Here is a 9,148-nt window from a genome sequence, read left to right as displayed (position 1 = left end):
CTGTCCACTTCTCTGCTCTGCTGCACGTGGCACTGGATTCATCTAAGTGAGGGTGAACTCCTCCCTTGGCTGAGCAACTGGAAGGGCACAAGAGAGATAGTGAAGTTTTTCCCTGTCTCCCTTAGTCGTGGAATCTAACCTTCTCTGCAATCTGATTGGGCCACTTTAGATCATGTGCACACCCCTAACCCAGTAAGACTCACTAGAGAAATGCCCTTTACTGATAGGCTTGGACCAATCAGGAGCCACTCCTTACTTTGGGGGTGGGATCAACATCCCCTGAAGCTCCTGGCAGTGTAGAGGATGGCAGCTCCACCTGAGGCTCCGGGGAGCATGTCCAAGGTCCTGTTGGGGAGGAAGAGAGGGGATGGGAAGGGTCAGAGGCCATGAACAGTCCCCTACAAGTGGTCCACAAGGCCTGCATGAGCTGGCCCTGTCTTACCTTGCTCTTGCTGGATGTGCTATGTAAAATTCCCAGGACGTACTAAATTTCTTTCTCCCTCATGATTTTCTCATAGGCTGATCCCTTCGTGGGGAATAGTCTCCATGATATTTGATATTTGTTGCCTAACTAATTCCTCTTCTTATGTCATCTCACTTAAATGTCATTCTTTAAAGAGAACTTTCCAATACACCTAAACTAAATTAACACCCCCTCACCCCACTGATGTCCCTACTAGAAGCTAGTTTTAAGTTGTAGTTATGTCTATATTATGTTCATTTGTAGCTCTGTGGGGCAGGGGCGGTGTTTGTTCTGCTCACCAGTGAACCCTCCGTGGTTGGCACACAGCAGATGCTCAAGGAATATTTGATGACTGGATGAATTAGATAGTTCACCCGCTTCTTTTTCAAACTCACATGTATTGTCTTTTTTAAACCTCTGAGACATCTTTGGAGGTTACTTGAATGTAAATATTTCTACAAAAAATATCTCTTCCAAAAGAATGACTTTAAATGAACCTAAATAATAAGGAATGCTTTGAAAGCTTATAGAGTCCAAGCAATGGGACTTTTAAAAAAACTATGTATTTTTATCACATTCAAGTAATTTATGCTTCATGTCAGTTATATAATTAAAGACAAGACTAGGGAAAATTGGCGAACTAGTTAAACTCTGTCTTTGTTCCGCTCCCTGACTAATTAGTAATTATATTATCAAACATTTGTTGAATGCCTTATCTGCACCAGCCATTGGGCTGTGCTATAAGACTTGGCCCCGTTTCACGAACATGTACATTAGGGCCATTCTATCTGCTAAAGCAAGAACTGAATGAACACATCATAAGCGTGGGTTTCTACTACAGAGACTGAAGCAAATAAATTTTTCTGGTTACTGTTAGATAACTCAATTAACTTCGATTACTAAAACATTCTCGTCTGCTTTTCTAGTCATAGCTCTACACAGGAGAGGCTTAAGGGCCAGCAATCTGCAGGAAGGGAGGCTGGAACTTGTCTTGAAATCATGTTCACACAGCAAGCATGCTGTTTCTGCTCAGATTGTATGACTATTTGGCATGGCTAGAGGCGGCTACCAAAACAATTATGGGATAATTAAATCATTGCCTCCTCCCAGCCACCTCTTGGAACTCCCACAGATCCTAGTTAACTGAAGCATAATTGTATTTTTTTTCTTTTCATGATTATATTTTGTTTATAAGACTTTCATTTATCTCAGGCTTCAAAATCCACTAAGATTTCTTTTTTTTAAAATAAACTTATTTTTATTTTTTGTTTGTTTTTGGCTGCATTGGGTCTTCGTTGCTGCGCGCAGGCTTTCTCTAGCTGCGGCGAGCAGGGGCCGCTCTTCGTTGCGGTGCACGGGCTTCTCATTGCGGTGGCTTCTCTCGTTACGGAGCACGGGCTCTAGGTGTGTGGGCTCAGTAGTTGTGGCGCACGGGCTTAGCTGCTCCACGGCATGTGGGATCTTCCCGGACCAGGGCTCGAACCCATGTCCCCTGCATTGGCAGGTGGATTCTTAACCACTGTGCCACGAGGGAAGTCCTCCAAATCCACTAAGATTTCAGAAACAAAATTTCAAAGGGAGGAAGCAGCAGTGGTCTTCTCTGATAACTTATCGACTTTTTTTCCAGTTGCCCTGGCTGCTTCTCTTGGAGGGAGGCATTGGTGAGAACCTGACTCTCAGGGCTGATGTCCACGACAGGCTCCGAGACTGAGAATACTTAAGTCTTTTTTCGTGCGGAGGTGGGGGAGGGGAAGGGTAGTTTTGGACTTTGAAAAGAAAAAAAAAGGAGAAAAATGTGGTTAGAAGGACAAGTTAAAATCTGTAAACTGGCAATATGGAAGCATATATTCACCTACATTATAGGGACATCACGGCATCAAGATCAGAGGGATGTGCTGTGCAAATACAAAGGATGTAATTTAATAGTTTCCAAATGGTTTTTCTTGTGTATTGAAATAAAAAAAATAAAAGACTTGTTTGTATTTATCCTTCTCACTTCTGCTGAATGGACATATTTCACTCAAGGAAAGCAAAACTAGACAGGTCCTGTTTAATTGCACAATCGGATGTTAATACACTGTTTTTGAAGATAAACACTTTATGACCTCAGCATGAATCAGCTCTCGATGCAAGGAGACATGAACCCAGAGGCAGGAATGCCTGCTGTCCGCTGCGTGTGGGTGGTTGTAGCCAGTGGGGCTGAGCTTCACGGTCACACAGTTTACAAGCTGGATTAGCAAGAATATATGAACTTGGCCTTCATTCTCTTTCTCTTTCCTAAATTCTGTTCAGGAAGCTAGGTTTTGTGGGTATGAAATCCTATTGGGGTGAAAGCTCATATTGATAGTGACACTCTTAATAACAGCTAACATTTGCTGTACACCTGTCATGGGTCAGACACTGGGCTAGGCGCTTTTTGCCCCCATCTTTGGAGCCCTCCCCACACTACCATGAAGTGTTATTTATCATCTCATCATTTTTCTCATTTTGCAAATGGGGACGCTGGCAGAGAGCAGTTTAGTCACTTGCCCAAGATTGCACAGCTGGGGTTTAAACCTAAATGTGCCTGGCTCAAAAGGGGCTTTTGAGAAACTCACAAGCTGATGTTTCACTTACCGGCCCCTTGTAAGACCCTGTGCCTAATTTTGTGCTCATAATTGTGTGTTCTTTTTCTTAAAGAGGGCCCCCAAAGTATGTTTGCTGTAGTCCTCACAAAGCCTGTCTCCATCCCTGGCTTCACTTCAGAGGCTTCATTTTTAATCTCCAAACTATAGTTTCTAACCAATCATAAATAACCTGAACGTCAAGGACTATCTAATTTCCAACCCAAACTCGGTGCTCAATTCAACCCAAGGTTTGCATGAAAGCATAGATGACTGGATAAATGTCCTACTTGAAAACTATGCTGTAGGTTGACCATTACTGTAGGTTGAAAACCATGGGATAGATTAAAACACTGGGAAGTCAGAGCACCTTGCGAGCCCTTAAAAGAAATGGATTCTTTCCTGACGTAGAGTAGCAGCCGAGCTTTCACCAGGGCCATAGGCAGACGGGAAGTGTAGATTCTTCTCTATATCCCTTTATTACTGGCAAATCCCAGAGAATCCCACACTGGTGCATTTGCAGTGACTTCCTTTTTGCAGGCACTTCCGTAAGAGATGCTTCATTTCACTGATCTTATCCAATTAACAAAAAGAGACAAACAAATTAAAAGGAAGACCCTGAGGTGGCTGAGAGTCAGTGCGCCTAAGTGGATAAACAACGTAATTGCAATCGCCTACCCTGATGAAAGCACCATGCTCAGGGCTGGCTTTGAAAAAGTAGTTCCAGTTTTGAAGAGTTTGCTACTGCCTTTTCAAGGAAAGGCTAGGAAGAAATGTGTTGAAAACAAAAGTTTTGGTTTAGACACAGATGGTAAGGGTTGACACCTATTGGAAGTAACTACCGAAGGAAGTCAGAGAATGTATGTTCCTTGTGCCTCAAATGTAATCTTGTCTCCAAGCAAGGAGCCTGGGGAGCTCTTCAGGACTCTTCCCACCTGGAAATTCCAGCGTCCTGATGGGATGCATTTTCCCCATGATTTATGCTGAACTATGTGTCAGAATGGGGAGATTCTAAAGAGGATGGACTACACTTGAGAACAATTAGTGGTGGTTCTGAGGCTCACCTATGCTTTTCTGGATCCTCTATCCACAGGTTTCATGCAGTTGTGCTCACCTGACCCAGGGGAATTTGGCCCACCTGAGTCTTGATGGCTTGCACACGAAGGAAATGACTAGGTAGTATATATAAACTAAGGCAAGAGGTATTTGCTCTTGTCTGTAAGAGTGGAACCATTAGCAAAGTCACAAATTGTCTGTTTATCAGGTATTAAGGCTACTCATGGTTTAGTTTTAGGAACTTGTCACCTTAGTAAGAGGTAACATGACCTAAAATAGGTGGCTTTCTACACAAATCAGCAAATTTAATGTAACTCCAGCTGATATCCTAATGGAATAGAAAGGAGGAGGAAGAAGAGAAGGAGAAGAAGATTAAGAAGAGTAATAAGATAACGAGGGAGTCACTTTCCTTTTCATATATGAATACACATGACAATGTTCAGATACATATGTGGTAATTAAAATATGAACCAGAAATCCCACTTCTGGGTATTTATCCAAGTGAAATGAAGAACTATATTCACACAAAAGCTGAATATTTACAGCACCTTTATTCATCAGCTTCTTTATTCCAGAAACTGGAAACAGTTCAAATGTCCCTCAGTTGGGGAATGAATAAACAGACTGCCGCACATTCATACAGTGGACTACCGCTCAGCAATAAAATGGACGGAACAATTGATACATGCAACTACGTGGAAGGATCGTAAGGACATTGTGCTGAGTGAAAGAAGCCGGACTCAAAAGGCTACGTACTGTATGATTCCATTTATTTACCATTCTGGAAAAGGCAAAACAGGGACAGAAAACACATCAGTGATTGCTGGTGGTTAAAGGGAGAGGTGAGGTTTGACTGCAACAGGGCAGCATGAGGGAATTTGGGGGAATGATGGAACTTCTCTATCTTGATTGGGGTGGTTACACAGCTCTATGCATTGGACAAAACTCAGAACTGTATATCCCAAGGAGTGAATTTTACTGTATGTCAACTGAAAAATAAAATAAACCAGTGTTACACTAGTACAAGTATGGACAGATCAACAGAACAGCATAGTGAGCTAGAAATCAAATGAAACATAGTTAATTAGTTTTGCTAAAGATGGCATTTTAAATCCATGGGGAAAAGACGCATTATTTAATAAACGGTGTTGGGAAAACTGGTCCTTGTCATTACAGAAGATACCTACTTCATTCCTTAAATCAAAATAAATTCTAGAAGGATTAAAGATGTAAATGGGAACAAAAATGAGAATAGTAGAGGAAAATAGATTTTTTTAATTAATCTTGGAGTGGGGAAGGACTTTTTAAGGATGATATAGAAGTCAGAAACCATTAAGAAAAAAAACCAAATTGACTCTATAAAACATGTTTAAAAACTCAGTAAAACAAGCAAACGATAACTATGAACTAGTCAACAGACAAATGACAAAGTAGGAAAAACACCCACAGCATACATGATAATCAGAGATACCTGTAGTGGATGCTAGGGTGCCTCACCCAGATCCCACCTACAGTACTGGGGTCTCCCCAGCTGTTGGGAGTGTAGGTGTCTAACAGCTCACAGCTGGGCTCCTCTTCTACAAGTGTCCTGAGCTGCAGGGAGCCACTTTGCACGGTCATCCCCGCTTCCTGGGGACAGCTCTCATCCAATGACAGGTCAGTAAAGGAGTACAAAGACCTGGTCCTCTTGCCTCAAGACAGAACTGTGAGAGGCATCTCAGCTCCAGAGCTCTCCATGGGGGTCAGCTGAGTGAGGCCTTCTACCCAATCCTGCTTTTTTTTTTTTCACTCCCTCTTAGGTCTTGATCCCAAGGGATAAACTCCTGCATGGGAATCTATCTCAGAGTCAAGTTTCTGGAAATTTCAACCTGAGATAATATCCTTAATATGTAAAGAACTTTTATAAATCAACCAGAAAATAGATAAATGAGCAAAAGACATAAACAGCTAGTTTTTTATATGCACCGTAATTAAAACTACCTGTGCCTTTTGTCACAGCAGTTTTACTTCCAGGATTTATCACAGAGGAATAATCTCACAAGTGTGTAAAGCTATATGGTCAAGGCTGTCCATGGGAGCATTGTTTATAATAGTGAAAAATTGAAAGCAATGTCCATCGATTGGTTAAATAAATATCATACTGTGTGGTTATTAAAAACAATGATTTAGATATTTATAAACATGAAAAAATGTTCAACATTCAAATATATTTCTTAAAATACATTCTGTAAAATAGATTGCACTATACACAGCACATATATAAAATTAAAAACGGTCTGGAAGTTACAGAAAAGATTTTAGTAGTTAGTATTTTTTAGGATTATAAGGGATGGTTATTTTCTTCCTTGTACTTTGCTGTATTTTCTGAAATATTTTTATAATGTACAAGTATTACTTGCATAACCAGAAAAAAAAGTTATTTTTGAAAGGATCCTGTTGGATAAGACTTTTGTATAAAATTTAAGCATATTTTCATTTTCACTTTTCCATTTATTTTAACTCAAGCAAAATAATTACCCACAATATTAACCTTAACAGCCATGTATAAACAAAGATCTTAATTTGTGGCTTTGCTGTTCATATTAATCCACGAAAGTCACATACTACCTGTGTTGGACACCTGCTGTTTCTGTGTTTGTTTTGCCTGAGCAGTATCTAGTCTCATTTTTCAGGTAAGGGGCCTGGTTTGCCTTTGGGGAACCTTCCCTCCCCCTCTGGCAGCCAAGAGATTCCTGCGAGGCTGACCCTACAGCCCCGGTGGAGGAGTACATCACCCATCCACACCCCCCAACTCTCTAGCCACGAGGGCATTCAGGAGGCTCATGTGTCCTGAATCAGTCCAATGAGAGTCAACCATGGGATTTTTGTGACAACTACTGGGAAAGCAATATTTGCTTTCAACTGGGGTTGCTAAGCTGGTCACAGAGACGCTTGGAGAACTGCTGCTGAGTATGAAGTCAAATCAGAACAAAACAGAGCAGAGAGATGGAGAGAGAAACATTCCTGAAGGCAGTGTTGGTGTCTTTCGATCCAGCTGTGCTCAAAGGTTAATTCCTGGACTTTTCAGTTACATGAACCAATACAGTCTCCATTTTTGCTTAAGCCTGTTTGAGGTGAGCATCCCTAGCATCTCAGAGGATGTGGTATTATACCCATCGTACTATACCTCTATGGAAAGCAAACTCCTATTCATTTGTACAGTCTTTCACTCATTCAATTAAAATGTATGGAGCACTATCTTAGCTCAGGCTGCCCTAACAAAATACCATAGACCGAATGGTTTAAACAGAAACTTATTTCTCGCAATTCTAGAGGCTACAAGTCCAAGATCAAACTGCTGGCAAGGTAGGTTTCATTCTGAGGCCTACAGGATGAAGGCTTGCAGGGGGCTGCCATCTGTCTGTGTGCTCCCATGGCTTTGTCTCTGTGCATGCTGAGACAGAGAGCAAGCTCTCTGGTGTCTCTTCTTATAAGGGTACTAATCACATCATAAAAGCCCCACCTTCACGACTTCATCTAACCTTAATGACCTCCCAAAGGCTGCATCTCCAAATCCCATCAAATTGGGGGTTAGGGCTCCAACATAGGAATTTGGGCGCATAGACACTCAGTCTATAAGTACCTGGGACCCACCATATGCCAGTAAGGAAAACAGGGGAGAAAAGCCCAATCTCTGCTCTTAACAAGAGGGGTACACTTGGCGGGAACTCAGCCCCAGTGAGTGGTCCTTGGGGATACCAGAGTCTCTTCCCAGGTGCCTTCCCAGCTGCCTTTAAGCAGAAGGTGGACCATCATTTGTTTTTTCTCTGGACACTTTCTCCTGCTGGAGAAGTAGTGTCTGCCTTTTCTTTGGCTCTCTCTGGCATTCCTTTTTTTTTTTTTTTTTTTTTTTTGCGGTACGCGGGCCTCTCACTGTTGTGGCCTCTCCCGTTGCGGAGCACAGGCTCTGGACACGCAGGCTCAGCGGCCATGGCTCACGGGCCCAACCACTCCGCAGCATGTGGGATCTTCCCGGACCGGGGCACGAACTCGCATCCCCTGCATTGGCAGGCGGACTCTCGACCACTGCGCCACCAGGGAAGCCCCTGGCATTCCTTTTTTTGGGGACTCTTCCAGTTGTCTGTCAAGTCAATCAGGCTACAGCTGCCCCTACCTGGGAGGCCTGAGGCGGGCAGTCTGGGCCAGCTCCGCTCCCGGTAGCGGCACAAACGCCCTTTTGCCCTGGAGTCATGCACCTTGTGCTCTTCTCTGATTGCCTGGATTGTTCTCTCCTCTGGACATGGTAAGAACCAGCCTTGGGGGTGGACTTACGTAAAAAGGGTAAAGGAAAAAAGCTGCCTCATGCCTAAGTCAAAGGGGTTCTGTGTGAACTCAGTCCAGCCTTGACAGCGGGCTCCATGTTGGGGTTCGGGTCCCGTGTCTCAGAGTCGCAGTCCTTGCTGTCACCTTGTTCTCTGAGCATGGGTTTCCCTTGAGGACCTCATGGAGAGGGGCTGCTGGCCAGAGGACAGGGTCTGGGCCTTCCTGGGCTCCCTGCCAGGTAATCTCACACCCGCAGATGTGTGTGAGACCTTCGAAGGAAAGTGCTCAGATGAGAAAACTGTTGTGAGTGTAACCCTTTTCAACATCTCTAGCTCGGCCAGATGGCTTTCTCAGAGGTCCCTGTTAGAGAACCTAGGCGGTTGTAGATCACAGCTCCAGAAGGGGTGAAGAAGCCTTCTCAGCAGATTCCATTAGGATAAAGGTAACTCGTGAGGTCATGTCTGGTAATTATAGAATTATCTTAATTAGTTTTTCAATGTATTCAAGGCTTGAGCACACTGGCATTTTCATTAGACAGTATAAACTTTCAAAACCAATCCCCAACACTACAGGAGAAAGTGCACAAACAGGTAGTGAGCCCCTGACCGCACTTGGAGATGGAGGGCCCTAAGCTGAGCTAAGGGATAAACTGTCAGCTGTATGAAGCTACCTACAGCCTTTCGTCTTTCCTCTCAATCCTGGAGGATCAATCTTAATCCAGTGG

Source organism: Tursiops truncatus, chromosome 1, assembly GCF_011762595.2.
Source record: "Tursiops truncatus isolate mTurTru1 chromosome 1, mTurTru1.mat.Y, whole genome shotgun sequence".
Lineage (NCBI taxonomy): Eukaryota > Metazoa > Chordata > Mammalia > Artiodactyla > Delphinidae > Tursiops > Tursiops truncatus.
The sequence above is the reverse complement of the archived record's forward strand: the minus strand, read 5'-3'. Positions refer to the sequence as shown.